Source organism: Cupressus sempervirens, chromosome 6, assembly GCF_028749045.1.
Source record: "Cupressus sempervirens isolate cs-2001-9-10 chromosome 6, ASM2874904v1, whole genome shotgun sequence".
NCBI classification, from domain to species: Eukaryota; Viridiplantae; Streptophyta; class Pinopsida; order Cupressales; family Cupressaceae; genus Cupressus; species Cupressus sempervirens.
The window spans coordinates 523,705,486-523,722,520 of record NC_143123.1 but is presented as its reverse complement, the minus strand read 5'-3'; positions in this window follow the sequence as shown (position 1 = coordinate 523,722,520).

Below are 17,035 nucleotides of genomic sequence, written 5' to 3'. Positions count from 1 at the left end.
TAGATTTATTTTTTAATAATCATTAAAATTTTGGAGGTTTTGAACTAATAGAATAAATAAGATAAAATAATTGTCAATGGGTTCTTGGTCTACTGGTGAAGTTGAATGGCTCACAAAGAGCCCACCAGGGATCACGTCTTGTTGAGTGTAAGGCTCTGACATCATAAGGGATGAGGCCTGGATCGTGCCCCAGGTGATTTTGATGGTGTGGATGCCCCTTAATCCTTGGCTCTAAGCCAAAGAGGTTTCAGGCATGAGTGGGCCTGTTTCGGGTTTCTAAAAAGTCCAATGGGGATCAACTCTTGTTGAGTGCAAGGCTCTAACATCAGAAGGGATGACATCGGAATCATCACCCGGGTGATTTTGATGGCATGGATGTTCCTCAGTCCTTGGCTCTAAGCCGAAGAGGTTTCAGGCATGAGTGGGCCCGTTTTGAATTCCTAAAAAGTCTATGCGGTGGCCTTCGCTAGTTGCTAGGGGCTGCTTCACACTTCAAATTTTAGTGGATCCTTATTTTAATTGAAATTAAGCTTTAAAGAAAAAAGAGTGCGAAGTCACCCATATCAGTACTACTTCAGCCATGGAGGAAGAAACTTCATAGTTAAGCACACTTAGGTTGGAGTAGTACTAGGATGGTTGACCTCCTAGATCCAACTAGTGCTAAGTGTTCTATTTATTCTCATGAGAGATGGATTATGTTGAATCACTACTCATGAAATATAGGTCAGTGAGTTTGACTCAAAATCATGAAATATAGGTCAGTGAGTTTGACTCAAAATCAAGAGTTAAATCCTGATGCCATTATTGATGTGGCTCCAACCATAGAGACAAAATTAATCAAATCTGAGGCGGGTAACGTACGAAACCTTACTTTCTCTTCAATAACGCCAATAGTTTAGTATTTTCTAATCCATATCTTCCTGCCGAGAAGAGCTCTTCGCCCTACTTAAATAAAGTTTGAAACCAGCCACACAGTCAATCCCATGTATGTTTGTGAGGTGAACTGCCACGTGTCCTCCATAAATTTGTTTGTGTAATCTCCTTGCAACACTTGATTATGTTCTCGCGGAACTTGTCAAAATTAATTTGAATGTACTAGTTCTCTACCTAGTTCTGTGCTCTGGCAGTAACTACGATGCATTCTTCTCTAAAACAAACAAATGGTTCATCAGTATCAATAAGACAACAATGCCGCATTGAATGCCGCTAAATATGATATATAATTATTAAAGTCAACAAATACTTCATCTGTGGCAAGAAAATCAAAATGAGAAGTCGGTGCACACGATTCAAGGACAAATAATCTATTTCTAGAGATGGCACTTGCCATGTTTACAACCTATTTTAGGAGAAAAGTATTTAGTAGTGGCTTTCTTCCTATGGAATATGATTTCTTAAAGTTACAAGGATTAAATTGTGGAGGAGGTTATGTTTTAAAAAACTAAAAAAGGTAAAAAACTAAGTGGGTTTTATAGTCCACGACACTATGCCATAGTTTTTGGGTTTACATATGATAACAATGATATGGGACTACCTCGTACTCTTTTTTGAGAGGCGCTTGGCACTACAAATGAGGCATACATACCCTACCCCCCAGTGGGATTTGAACTTGTGACCTCTCTTTCAAGAGTACAAGTTCTCCACCACTAGGCCAACACAGGGTGGATTCATACATGATTTTCATTCGTCAAAAAATATTCACTCTAAACAAATGTACACAAATCTCTACTAACTAGCACTTCACCTTTGAACGGTGCAAGGATAACGTCGATAGTTTGATATATGAGATGATGTTACAGTATTTGACCATAGGTTATGTTGATGGTGATTTATCTATTTAGTTTTACTTCATTGATGGAAAATAGTTACATCTTGTTTCTACTGCTAGCTGATCGAGGCGAGATTCCTCTTTTTTCCATTTAATTGTGTATGGTTATTTCTCATTTTTCTAGTACATACTTTTCCAAGGTAAAAGCAGGCTGAATACAAAGATTAGTTAATGTTTTTACTCTTAACATAGCTATAAATGTCATCCCTTGTCTTTCTATCCTACCTATGTCAATTGTTGCTTTGCAGAGTGTCAGCCCTTGTGATTTAGTTATGGTAATAGCCCATGACATGGTGAGGGGGAGTTGTCCTCGGCTTCTTAATGTGATAGGAACAATTGGTATGGTCTTTGAATCATGTTCATCCCATGATGCCCCCCCAAAAAAATTATCGAAACGTACAACAATGTACAAGGGAAGACTTGGTGGTTTATAGCTTGGCTCATAAATAATGTCAACAACCTCACCAAGGGCTCCATTCACCAATCATGTATCTATCCATATATTTTTTGTAAGCATGATGTGTTGCCCCTTACAAAGGAGCACATGTTTTTCAAGTCATTCTTTGTCCACAAGATTATTGTTACCACTTAGACAATAGATTAGTGTACTCAGTGCAACTAAAGAGTTCAATGATTTTAATATCTTCTTATTATGTAGTTTTATTGCCTCATTAGTTGCAAATAAGTGTGTAGCACCATTGAATGTTGTATTTTTAGATATTTTCAAGTGCATGTTTGTACTTTCCATTAATAGCTTCCAATCATCCTTTATTGGATTTGCATCTCAGATATTACGTAACATTTGACGAAACCATTTTTGGATGTTGTCATCTCCTGCTTGTTGAAAAATTGTGTGCAAAGTGACAACTATTTTGAATTGATCCCACAATAACTTAGCAGTAGAATGTGATGTATAAATAGGTTTGTCCATTATAGGTGGTAATTAGTCTAAGTCACCAAATAGTATTATTGAAACACCAACAAAGTATTCATGTTGTCGATGGGGGAAGGCTTCGTGTAGTCTGCTATCAAATTTTAGAAGCAACTTTGGTCCTATGGAGCTCATCTCATCTATAAGGATATATTTTATATATTTCATTTCTTCCTAGAATGTGGTTAATGCTTGGTTCTATAATGGTTGCATCTGTTTAATAGGTATTTTAAGCCTTGCATATATTATTGAAGTATGTATATTAAATGCAACCACTCTTGTTGGTTCTAGTGTGAGTAATTCACTCTTACTTTGTGATGTAGAGCTGGTCAAAACCTCTCTTATACATGAAATTGTGTATGATTTTCTCTTTTAGTGGTGTAGGTTTACTACACCCCTTTTTTTTTTTTTAACATGTATGAAATGTGTAGCAATTTCATGTAAATCTTGTGCGACTGTACTATGGTCCCATTGATAGTTTCTATTAAATTCACATATTCCAAGCATATCAAGGTCATTTAAGCTTCCCATTCATTTATGTCCATTATTCCATCTACATTATTATCTAATGTCACAAAAGGTCTTCTAATAAGATTTTCTATACACAGTAGAACATTATAAAGATACTTTTAAAATCTTTATTATTTTTTCTTCCTTTCAAACCATGGAATACACCCTATTAAACTTTTCTTCCGTCAATGTTTGTCCTTTCTTTTCAATAATTAATTTTCTATGTAACTTTTGTTGGTATCTCTGCACCCTTTTTCATCTATCATGAACTTGATACAATCTTGGTCATTATGGCATGTACATGCCTTATCATTCTCCAAAGGCATGGGTGCTACATGAGCATTGGCATTATTATTAATGAAGTACAAACTATTGTAGTGGTTTCCATCATAATAGGAGAGATGAAGTGTGGGTGTTTTTGAGCTATGAATATTGTAGATTTGGGATTCTTGGCCCTTCAAATAATACACATGAATGTTAGTTTGAGTCACCATAGAGGCTACATTAATCTCATAATGGTCTATCCAAGTTTCATCTTCTTCCATTTTTTCATAGTATTCTTCAAAATTCATGTCATCTTTCTAAGAAAAGAAAGGCTCAAAGTATGAACAATTCTCCATAATGTACTCCACCACCATATTACAATACTTTGAGTGTTGCTCTTGGTCACCTTCAAGTTGATCTGCTAGAGCTCTGAAAAAATAATTTCCATCTGGTAGCATTTGCACCATTCTCATCTAAAATCCATTATGTTGAGCCTTTATTTTTGCTTGGCTCTCCTCACTTTAGAACTACTTCATGAAAAATGACGCTTAATTCAGATTGTTTGTGTTCTTCTTTGATGGGCATGTCTGACTGAGAAAGTGGTAGTTTTGGCTAAATTTTTCTTTAACATATAATTTAAATAAATAATGAAATGTATAATTCAACCTTACATATAAGTCTTAAGAATCTTATTTCAAAAGTGAATAATGCTATGTTCAACTATTTTGTAATGGTCTCAACCTTTGCCTAAATTATCGAATGTATTCATGTGTGATCCTATAAAATATGAAGATAACCAATTGTAGAATCCATTTAAATGCAAACCTGAATAATACAAATTCAATAAATTTAATTTTATGAATATGCACATGAGACAGTACCTCTCAAGGTGTAGGAGACAAATAGTTACATTCAAAAGTGATGGGAGAGCCAAAGGCGAAGCTAATACATCTTTTGTAAGATGTGAGAATCCAATACTAACATGTCTTCTATATATAGAAACCACTTACATGTCCTTGACATATTGTGAGGAGAATACAGTTGCATTTCTACAATATATTGACATGATTCTACTTTCCCAAGAAGATAAAATGATTACAAACCATAACTTCTAAACCAATTACAATGTATAGATTTTTTTTAAGTAATTGAAACTATACTACGAATTCTTCAATAGACATGGGGTTCTATAAAGAAATCCTCCAATCATGAATAGTTCGCTGCATACCCAATACTTGGAATCATGGTTTGAAAATGCCAATATTCTATAAGGGTTAATTGTCTTGAACTTCCCAAACAAACAATATATAATTTGAACATAAATTAGTGCTTAATTGATATCAAAAGAATTTTATTCAAATAATTGTAGGAAATTCTTCTTCTTCTTTTACATGGCCCATTTTGAACACAATGGAAATTTGTTTCAACTAAACCATAAACTAGTTAAACATTAGAAATAGAATTCATGTCATTACAAAATTCACTCAAAAACTAAAATATGGAACCTTCCAAAACAATTTTATTTCAAACTCTCACTATGTTCATGGTTAGAGGAAAAAAATTGATATACATTTATATCACTTAAACCCTAAACTAAGCAAAGAACAGTCACAAACAATGCACATGTCGAGCCCTTCCAAATTAGAACAACTAATTAGCAAGAAAAACATGGTATATCTAAAAATGAAGAGAATTGACTTGCCATAGACTTAGTAAGAAGAAAGTGAAACTTACTAGTGTGGCTAATGTGGTTGGGTGGACAAAGTAGACTTGCTAAAAATGTGTTTCTCATAATGGAACCAGGGAGAAGTGGTGGGGGAATATGCATTCAGACATTTATATAAGGTTACTTCCATCATCGTAGTGACAAGCATGTTTTTGTGCATGTGTACATATTGTGAAATGGTGCCACATTGATGTACTTGATGCCTTTGAACTTGTGTTTCTCTGTGTGGCGTCTTTTACCATTCTCAATGGGATACGTATCCCATTTAATCTGACATGAATCTATTGTAGGATCTTGGGCAGAAAAGTTATTCCTTTGACAATTTCGGTGTTGGAAATGGCCAAACCCACAACCCTTCAAAAGATGTATTAGTTCTTTACAACCTGACCAAGTTTTGAATAATTATGTAGTTTTGTTAAACTTGATTAGGATTCGGAGAACTTTAAATGTTCTCAAGTTTATTTTCAATATTATTTTTAATATAAATATAAATCTTTATAATTCAAAATAAAGAATTAAATTTTGTTTACTAAAGTTGATATTATTAAAAATAATGAATAAAAGTTGTACTATGTAAACTAATTTAACAAATATATATTTATACACATGTATATATATATGTACATATATATACATGTGTGTGTGTATATAATAAAAAATATAATGATAAAACTAAGCCAAAACTGAATCCTAATTATAATGATATCCATAATTAAAAACCTTTCCATAGAAATAATCCTAAATATAGTCTTATACCTCAACATTAAATTATAACTCTTAGCTTAATTATAAAAGAAGCTCTTACCTTAACAATGATTGTAGTAAAAATTCTTACCACAATTACCAAGCTATATACATACTTAATGTTTTGGAAGGAATTTTTTTAAATTTGAAAATGTAAAATGACAATTGAAAGAAATTGCTAAATTAAGTCTATATATGAGTGTGTTTCTTTTAAACAAAAAATGCTATTGTAAATTAGGCAATAGTAAATTTTGGGATATTGAACCACACTCTATTTAGATATTGTTATATTCTCAAATCTCATATAATAACTTAAACATAACTCTTAGAGTAAAAGAAGAGCTTTCTGAGAAACAATTTGGCCAACTTAATGAACACACTAAAAATAATTATATCTTTTAACTTTCTTATTCTAGAGACAAATTTTGGGCCAAAATTATTATCTTAAGAAAATTTCAAAATTAAACAATTATCAAATGGCAAATTTTTTTTTTTTAAACAACCATAAGTTGGTGGGGGAAATCTATAAGCTCACCCCTTTTCTACCACCTTTTCTTGCTTAAGCCCCCCATAGAAGCCTGCCATAGTATTAATGGTGGTAGACCAAAATGACAAATTACTAAAATTCAAAAAGAATATTGTAAGCCCATTACCAATTATAGAATCATTACTGAGCATTTCAAGCATGTTTTCTTTATTTATTGCTAAAATTAATTGTTCCATTGCACTCCTTTAAGTAGCAGTATAGGCAGTTAATCTTATTTTGGGATGGACTTTGAATAAAATGGAATAGCATAGTTGGTTTATCAAGTGTATGTAAACAAACTTATTTTTTGAGTTTTGAAGATTTCAAATTGATTTGTTTTTCTGTGTTGTCTTGGATTTCTTTTAGGAAGGTTTACATCTCATCTTTCCTTTTCAGGTACATTCTCTGAATCTGATTTACTTCATGTTTTAATGGGTATTCATCACTGTTTTAAAACAAATATTCTAAGCTTTACATCTTCTTCAGCTTGCATCTAACATTTGAAGCTTTTCAATCCATTTCAATACACTTGCATCTGTTTCTGGTACTATCTCATAACTTTCGCATGCATTTAGAAATGGTTTAAAACAGGTTTGCACTATTATCATCACTCACAATTTTTATCAGTAACAATTTCATAGATGGTACCCTCAATCAATGACATTGAACAGCCACTGGTTGAATCCAAAGCAAAGATGGACGAAAGAGTTAAAAAGCTAATAATAGTTGACATCATTTTGATGGTGTTAGCAACAATCTCTTTCACCATCATTATGATTGCTATCCAGTTTTTAGACAAGAATTGCATTGCTTTCCAGGTTTGCTATTCTTTCACTTCTGAAGAATACCAAGGTGTGGATTGCTTTGCGTTTTACATGATTTTCTATGGATATCATTTGGGTGTAATTGCTTCCATCCTTTTTTATGTTGGCCTTGCCTTCGTTCATATAGATACTCACTTTTTGTGCACCAAAGCAGTTCTTTGCATCATAACAGTAATCTACATGTTGCGTTACCTCGGAGTTGTTGATTTCATCATGCCATCCAAAGTAAAACATGCTACAATTTTAGGAATTTTAGGGATAGAGAGCTAATTATTGGAATCCTTCTTTGGAAAATTCCAGCACTGCAATTCTTTTTATTGGCATAAGACTACGGGGAAATTTGGACAAACTGGTCAAGGATTCCCAAGGAGTGAAGCCTATCACCTTAATAATGCACGAAGCGACAAATCTCTAATAGTTTAATATTTCCTATTGTGAAATCAGCCAAATTGTCAATAACCCTAATTACCTAACTGATCTTCTACTCTTCATTAGTCCCATGTTAATGCTTGTGGGGTTGCCTACCACGTGTCCTTCATAAATCAGATTGATGTAATCTCCTTGCATACTTTTTGAGAAACTTTAATACATTGTCATGTGACTGGATTTAAAACTAATTTGAATAATTCTATTCTGAGTTACGTGTTGATGCATTATCATATATAACTCTCTTAAAAGCGACAAATGCTTGATCTTTGAAAAAGACAAGAATGCCACAAGTATCGATAAATTAGAAGTAGAATTCTTAAATTCAACCAATCTTTATCTGTAGCACCAAAATCAAAAGAAGTAATTTGTAAAGTATTAAAATACAAGCATGTGTAATTTTATCCTTTACATGGCACTTAAAACAAAAGCCATGTTTACATACTTAGAAATTAGAAATTAGAAATAAGGTAACTTTTAAACAAGAGAGGGGATAAACAATAATGATGATAATGTCGTCTAGTTATTTTTATATGGGATAGGCTAATCTCAGACAAAATAAAGTCAATTTTTTCTTTTTCTTCCATATTTACAAAAATATAATGATTTTTTTCCAATTTTTTGCTGTTGTTTTCGATTACAATATGTAGATTATGAAAATCAAATGTTGAAATTTATAGAAAAATTCATGATGTTTTAGAATTTTTGAAAATTGGTCAACTGTACAGTATGTAGGGAGGATAGTCACTTCCTTTTTATATCATTTTATCAACTTTAGATGATTTGATCCATTTCTAATAGTAAATATAATGAAAATTTTATCGTTTTATACTACTATATCAATTTTACCTCTATCTTCAACTTATAAGAAGTATAATTAATCCTAAATTCAACCAATCTTTCATCCCTTGCGTGAAAATCAAAAAAAGTAATTTGTAGAGAACACAAAAAAAAGAAGCATATGTAGTTTCATTCTTTACATGGAACTTAAAACAAAAACAATGTTTACATGCTATGTTATCAGAAATTAGAAATTAGAAATTAGTTAACTTTAAAAACTAGAAATATGTTATCAAAAATTAGAAATTAGAAATCAGTTAACTTTAAAAATAAAAAATTAGTTAACTTTAAAAATTAGAAACAAGAAATCAATTAACTTTAATTGAAAAAGAGAAAATTAAAATTGACAATGGTAATGTTATGGGTCATTTTTATATCATTATATCAATTTTATGCTGATCTATTGCTAAAATAGATTTTTTTATAGCCACACCAAACTGCAACAGTCATTACAAAAGATAAATAAATTAAACTATGCTAGAAAATAAAACCATCACAAACCAAACCAATATTATGATTTTATACCACTATATCAGTTTTGCCTCTATGTTAAACTCCTGCCCATTGCCAATCAATTAAAATGATACTATTTTTCTTTTATACCAGTATACCAATTTTAATTCTATCTTGAACTTCAACTCATTGCCAAACAAAACCAATGATATTATTATTGTTCAAAAAATCCCCAAAAAGCATAGAAATATTTGAAGATCAATATCAACAATGATTTTATTGTAAAAAAGTTCAAAAAAGTTTAGGATTTCTATGAAACTGTCAAACGTCTGAAATGACCATTTCAAAACAAAAACCTAATTCCACTGTTGAGTGCAAAATGGCAAGTAAATGTCCTATAGTTAAAGTTCACGTAATTTAAAGGTTGCAGTTGAAGAAAGTGCATATAAAAGCCCACATGACACTCATTATTAGTCTTACATGTTAAATTATTTTAGAGAGGATTGATGCAGGGCACAAGGAAACCCTATCTCTTTTTCCTCCCCACCTCAGTACTCAGGATAGGGCTACTAGGTCTATTCACAATCATATTCTTGGTAGCCTTATTCAATGTATCAGAATTAAGAAAAAGAGTTAAAAGCCCATCTGGTTTTACCAATATATTGGAGCATGAATCTATTGTACATAGTCTAAATTCATCCTTCCCATCATTTCTTGTAAGAATCGAAGATAAGTGTTGTGATATGATCATTGATAGTAGAAGTACTGACAATCTGATATCTAAAATGATAGTCAATGAGTAGTGCTCAATGTAGTTTAAGATTGGAAGCTACTAGGATGAGGTACTATTTGATATCATACCTATGGACATATTTCATATGTTACTAGATAGGTCATGGTAGTTTGACAGGCACGTTATACAAGATGGGCAAGCAAATAACTATAGACTGATCCACGGATTGATGTACAAATAGAAGTTGTGAATCGCAATTTGGGAAACTTGTTGAGATGTTTGGTTGGAGACAAGCCAAAAGGATGCAATATGATTTTACCACAGGTAGAATTTGCATATAATAATTATGTGAACAGGACTACTAGTAAATCACCATTCAAGATTGTATATGGGAGTAGTCACACAAATGCTTCTCAATTGAGACAATTTGATAAAGGAGAGATTAGTAGTGTTGAAGTAGAAGAATTTGCTGAACATTTGAAGAACATCCATGAGGAGGTGAGGAAGCACATCGTATAGATGAATACACAGTATAAAGCTAATGAAGATGTGAAAAGGAGGTATAAGGAATTTTAGATTGGAGATGAAGTCATGGTTCACTTGAGAAAGGAGCATTTTCTAGTGGGCACATATAATAAGCCGAAGATAAAGAAGTTTGGACCATGCAAGATAGTGAAAAGACATGATTTTGGAAATTCTTATAAAGTAGAGTTGCCTACTGAATTGAATATTTCACTAGTATTTAATATTTTAGATTTGACAGAGTATTATGAAGGAGGTGATGGAGATGAAGTTGCAAAAGCATAGTGGAGCATTCCAATAGCTAGTTTGGCTATAAAAGAGATTGAGGAGATACTAGACAGTCGTGTTGGCAAAAGTACAAGGAACAAAACTTATGAGGAATTCTTGGCCGAATGGAAAGGGAGGCTAGTAGAGGATTTATCATGGCTAGCAAGGGAGGAGGTTCACCATCTTGGTTTTCCTCTAAACACTTCAAACGTGATGTAGTCACTTCTCAAATTACCCTAGGTGTTTGATGTAGGAGCCTTCTAGGTGTGACAACAATCTTGCATCACCCAAAAATATTTTCTTTTCAATCTTTTCTATTTTAATAAGGACTAGTAGATGAGGTGGTTACTATTTATGGGAACTTGCTATTTTTAGTAAGTTTTTCATACAAGATTAGAATGTTTTCATTTTCTTCAAGAAGGTTCATTTTGGAATTATAAGGCTACCATAAAAATCTCATTGCTCTATCTTAAGTATCAGAGAAGTTATTGCGAACTTTTGGTGGAAAAATTTTTTAAAAAAATTTAGGCTCACCGTTGGAGGCCTTAGAGTTCTCGAATGAGGTCTAAAAACTTGATGGAAGGGCGCTTGTGTAGTTTTGAGCCTATAGATTAGGAGCTGGCATTTCAGAAAAGTGGTTATAAGAGCCAATCGGAGCAATGGTTCGAGAGCTATGGCCTTCCAAAGTTGGGCTGCTAAATTTTCTAAAACAATTTGTCAAAAATGTATTGAGCCAACTCTATATGTATTGTTAGGGTCTATTGGCCCTAGGTATTAAGTTTGAGTATCTAAAACCTTCCCGGGTGGTATAAAATTGCCTATTTAAGAAAGACACAAACATTGTGTAGGATAGCTGTTGGTGGTAGTACTCAGCTTAGTCTTGCAGATTTATGTAATGAAGGTGCCCATGTGGGTTAGTATATTTTACTTGTGAATTTTGCAATGCCGCATTTGTGATGCAAATAAGAAATTCATATTTTGTTCTCACATTTGTTATTATTTCTTTGTTTTTGTTATGGTTTATGGTATTAAGGGGAGCATCCTTCATCAATATATCTTAAAAATACTAGTGATGAAGATGGGACAATACATAACCTTAATCCTGAGCCTGAAGTTGAACAAGATGAAGAAACACTTTTGAAAGTTTTTTCTAAGAAAATGCTAGACCTATTGTTGAAGTTCCTTGTTATGATCGAAAACTTGAGACTAATGTGGTATTGAATTGGATCTTTGAAATGGAAGAGTATTTTGAGCATGAAGGTACTCCTGATAACAAATAGGTTAAGATAGAAGTTACAAAATTGGAAGGTCATGCATCTCTTTGGTGGGATCATTTACAAGATGATAGATAGAAGAGAGAAAAGGAAAAGATGAAGACATGAATGAAAATGCTTGGAAAGATAAATAGGTTTTGGAATTCTTTAGAAAAACTAAAAGTGGGGGTGAATTAATTATTCAAGGTCTAGATGTACAAATAAAACTTTTCACAGCTTAGTGAAACCATATCCATAAAACATTTTCATCATGCATGCATCCATTAGATTATGCAATCACTTAAACTTGTAGGTTACTATCAAATCAATTTGCAAAAATGTAAGCATGAAACATAACAGATTCAACAACATATTTGACATAATGATTTAACGTGGAAACCCAATTTGGGGAAAACCACTAGTAACATGCTACTCATTTTTACCCTAATGAGGCGATGCCTTATGAAAGGCCAACCCTATTAAAGGTTACAATGCACACTATTAAATGTGACCTAATTAAAGGATTTCAATTACCCTATTAGGCATGAACCTTGTTAGAGGACTTTATATCATTCACTTGGAATGTCACTCAATTAAAGGATTTAGAAATGACTATTAGGTCAACCTTAATCCAAAGGATTTACCATAAATTGATACAATGATTAGAGAGTAACAATAAAGTTTGATCTAATAAAAACTTACAACTCCATTTGTAGATTATAGATTTTTGTTTGAGTCTTCCATTCTTCTTGGCTTTCACACTCTTTAGCTCTAATAGCTTGTTCACCCTTCAAGCATCCATACCCTTAAGCTTTCTTGATTTTCTTGCCAATGCAAACTCTTTACTTAGGTCACTAAATGAAGCAAATACCTTAGAATCCTTGTCTTTCTTAGGTTCTCACACATGAAAACTCTTGCTTCTGATTAGTAATCTCTATAAATATAGAATTAAGATATTTTGTCACTCATTCTCCATTGTCCATTTTAGGGTTTGGTTGGATTAGGTAGGATTCAATGAGTCTATCCTTCATTTCATTTCATTCCCTTCTACAATCACCTTCAACCCTCTTTGAATTATCCTCAAAATGGTTTACCATGGATTCTGTGCCACCAACTCATCAACCTTATCTTCCACACAGCTCATACAATCTAAGGAAAAAAACTTGTTAGCTCAAATCCGCGGAATTCTCAAACTTTCTCATAATGTTGACACTCAACATTAACTAACTTTTGATGCTCAGCACATACTGCATTGCTTGGCATCCTCTATTAAATCACTTGGCACAAACTAGAGTTTATTGGTGCTCGACATTAACTAAACTTTACTTAGCTTACACTATTTCACTCAGCTTACATTGAAATTTATTTTTCTTGGATCCAACTAATTTTTTGCTTGACTTGTACTAACCTTTCTCGACACCTACTATGCAAAATGTTAAGCTCGACAGACAAACTTTGTTTAACTTGTTCTTATAAACTTAATTAGTGTAACCAACCTTTGCAACCTTAAGTAGATTATCAATGTACTATAATATCATTGTCTTAACTAATTATTGTACTCCTTTTCATATCATAACTCAACCTTTCTTCTAGGTGCTATTATTATTTTTAAACGATTTGATCAAATTCTCTTCATTAATCAAATAAATGATAGTACTTAAATCATATATAAGCAATTGTCTTACAACCCACTATCAAGTTTGTCATTAGTGAAAAGATTATGATTGCAACAAATTTATCATACTTGTATCAATTTGTTTAAAAAAATATCCCTCTTTGACATTAATGGAAAACCAAACTAGCCAAACTCAATCAGTAACACCAACAAAATACAAAAAAGAAAATAATTCCTTGCATTAAAATATCTCCCTCTATCAAAAACTTTCATCTTCTGAATAGGTTACAAAATTATGTTCTAATAAATAGACAATCAATCAACTCATCCTTATGACTCCCTCTTGATCACTTCTTATATCTCCCCCAACATTATCTCCCTCTTACTAGGTAGATGTAATCAGCATATACATTTTCTCCCTTAACACACTTACTCCCTCAATAGTCTCTCAGTACTTCATAGTATACTTTCTCCCTCTTTGACAACAATATCAAAGACTTGTCATCTTCATTTGCAGATATGAATATTTTCAATTTCTCCCTTAGTCACCTAACTTGTGACTGATTTGTAGTTCTAGCTCTTTGATTACTTTAGGCAGCTCCTAAAATAAGATACACTAAATCAATGTATAACATATGTCAATCAACTTGTTTGATATAGGACATTCTTCATGCTTCTTAGAAAGCCTTTGATATGGGTATAACCCCTAGTTTACCTCTTAGATACTCATAAACATCCTTAGGTAATGCTTTTGTGAAGATATCAACAATTTTCTCTTTTGTATTAACATATTCCATCTTCACCTCATTATCTTGAACTAATTCTCTCAAGTAATGATACTTGATTGCAATGTATTTAGTCTTTGTATGCATCACAAGATTCTTTGATATATTTATAGCACTTGTATTATCACAGTAAAGTATCATTGGTTTAGTAATTTCCTCCTTCATAACTTTCAGTAGTTGTTTGATCCATACAATGTTTGTACAATTTACCGAAGCAACAACATATTTAGCTTTAGCAGTGTTAGTCTAGTTTTTTTTTTCCTATATTGTTAAGTTTTTCTTACACTTTTAATAATCTCGCTTAGGTTAATAAAGCATGTCTTATTAGGTGAATGGTTGTGAGGTGTCATCTTCCTACATGTGAGCATCTATTAGCTATCTTGGGAAGATATTTTGCTATCTTTAGTCTAATAAATGGTTGCTCCTAATTGGTTGGTGTTGCCACCTCCTCCCTCTTCCTAGCCTATATAAGCATGCTACCTAGCTTGTATTTGCATCTCTCATTTTTGCATCCTCTTTATGCTATTTCGCTTCTAGCATTTGCATTGCTCTCTTGGAGACTAACTCTATGTTGCTATTTTGATTTTGTATCATTTGCATTGATAGTTTAGATACTTATTCTTTGCACTAGTTTTCTAGGTTATTAATCTTTTCAAATTCTAACATGGTATCAGAGTTTTTCTATGTGCAAGAGTAGATTTTAGTTTTCTTATTTGAGAGATTTAGGGGAGGCTAATAAATCTTATTGTAAGTTTTTGAAAAACCTAGTATGCTGTTCTCTCGCATCTTTGGATGATCTTGAGAGTCAGAAAAGTTTGACAAAAACATTTTTAATCTCTGAGTGATTGCAACATTTATGGTTATATCAAGGCAACATTTTTGGTTGTTCCAACATGTCTAGAAAGCTTGAGAAAGTTAGATTTGGCTTTCATTTCACTGAGATCAGAGATCGTCATACAAGTTGCAAAATTGGGGTTTCAATCTCAAATTTAACAACCAACTTGCATATTTGGTGTTTTCAATCAATATTGTAGGTTCAAGCATGCCATTTATTGACTTAGGTAGCTAATTCAATCTTTTCATGACATCTTTTCATTGCTAGGGTCATTTTTTGGTTATTGGGGCCATTTTTTATTGTTAAAGGCATCTGATTTATACTATAGCTACATCTTCTATACATCGACAAGAAAAATGCTTTTTGGATTTCATTTGCACCCCTGAAAAACCATTTGGGTATCTTTTATATTTTGCATGAAATTTGAATATTTTGTAGAATCAAGTACAGAAAGCTACAAATGTACCCCTCTCCATTGGCAATAGAAAATTTGAACACAGTTTTCAAATGCCTCGTTCTTGCTCATACAAACACTGATTTTGATGATTCTTATTATGACCTTGGCTATTTTTTTGTGCTCTATCCATTAGTGGAGTTGTTTTTTGATTTTCACGCATAAATTGTTTAGAAATTGCAAATTCTCGATCGTAATTGTGTACAATTCTTGTTTTGGAAACTTCGGAGGATCATAACTTTCTCATACGATCTTGTATTAAGGCGATTCTTTTTTTGAAAGTACATGATTTTTCAAGTAGATCACAATCGTGCTATTTTTTTTCTTGATTATTGTGCCTAAGTTTAACTTTCAGCATATGCTCTTCATGAGGGTTTGTAATGTATTAAAATCAAGACCACTAAGTATTTCTTTCTAGTGGTAGTTGTAAACGCACTAGAATAAAGTGTCAAATCATATTTCTTTGTGGGGGGGGGGGGGGGGTGGTTCTTTGATTGAGTAAAAAGGGGGGGCATTGTCATGCATGAAAATTCACTTAAGGAAAGTTAGATTAAATAGGATAACTATGGGACTTGAAACTGAACCTGATAAAGATGAAGATAAGCCTATGTGGTTAGACAAATGTGATGAGGCATATGGAACATTGTGTTTGTCTATTTCTCCTGATTTTCTATTTCACATTGAGTCTTTGGATACACCAAATGAAATATGGAAAAAGCTAGAAACACTATTTGGTACACAAGATTCAATGAGGGGTCATATGTTGGAAAATAAATTAATTAGTTTAAGTCCACGAAATTTTCACACAATCTATGATTTCTTCACCAAATTGAAATCACTAAGGCTATAGTTAAAACAATGTGGAATTGAAAAGAATGATGAACAACTAATTCTTAGTATTCTCTCTAAGCTAAGTTCAGAATATTATGTATTTGTCTCTACCTTCTATGCTACTAAGGGTGCACTTGATACTCAATTCACCATGCCATCTTTAGATGATTTTGTTGTCAATCTCACTCAAGAATAGGACAAGCTAATCCAAATGGGCACTCTTAAGTCCTCTAAGTCATATGTTTTGGTTGCCGACCAAGGTACAAAAGAACAAAAATGACAAAGTATTAACAACAATAGTAAGGATGAGAAATAGAATAATAGCAAGGAAAAGAAGGATCAAATATTGGTTGCTTCAAAAGCAACTATTGATACCCCATCTTCTAAGGGCGATAAGCCTAAGAAAGAAAAGGTCAAATGTGCCTATTGTAAAAGACTTGGTCATGATGAACATAAATGTTTGAAGAAACAAATTGATCACTTGACATAAATTCTTGAGAAGAATAACATTAGTGTTCCTGAGTCTATCAAACAAAGTTCTAATAAAGGGTCTAACAAGGCAAAAGGAAACAACAAGGGCAAGGCTCTTGTTGTAGTTTCTTTCTCACTATCCACTTGGGTTCTTGATTCAAGTGCTTCACACCACATGGCTTCATCTAAGGAAGAAC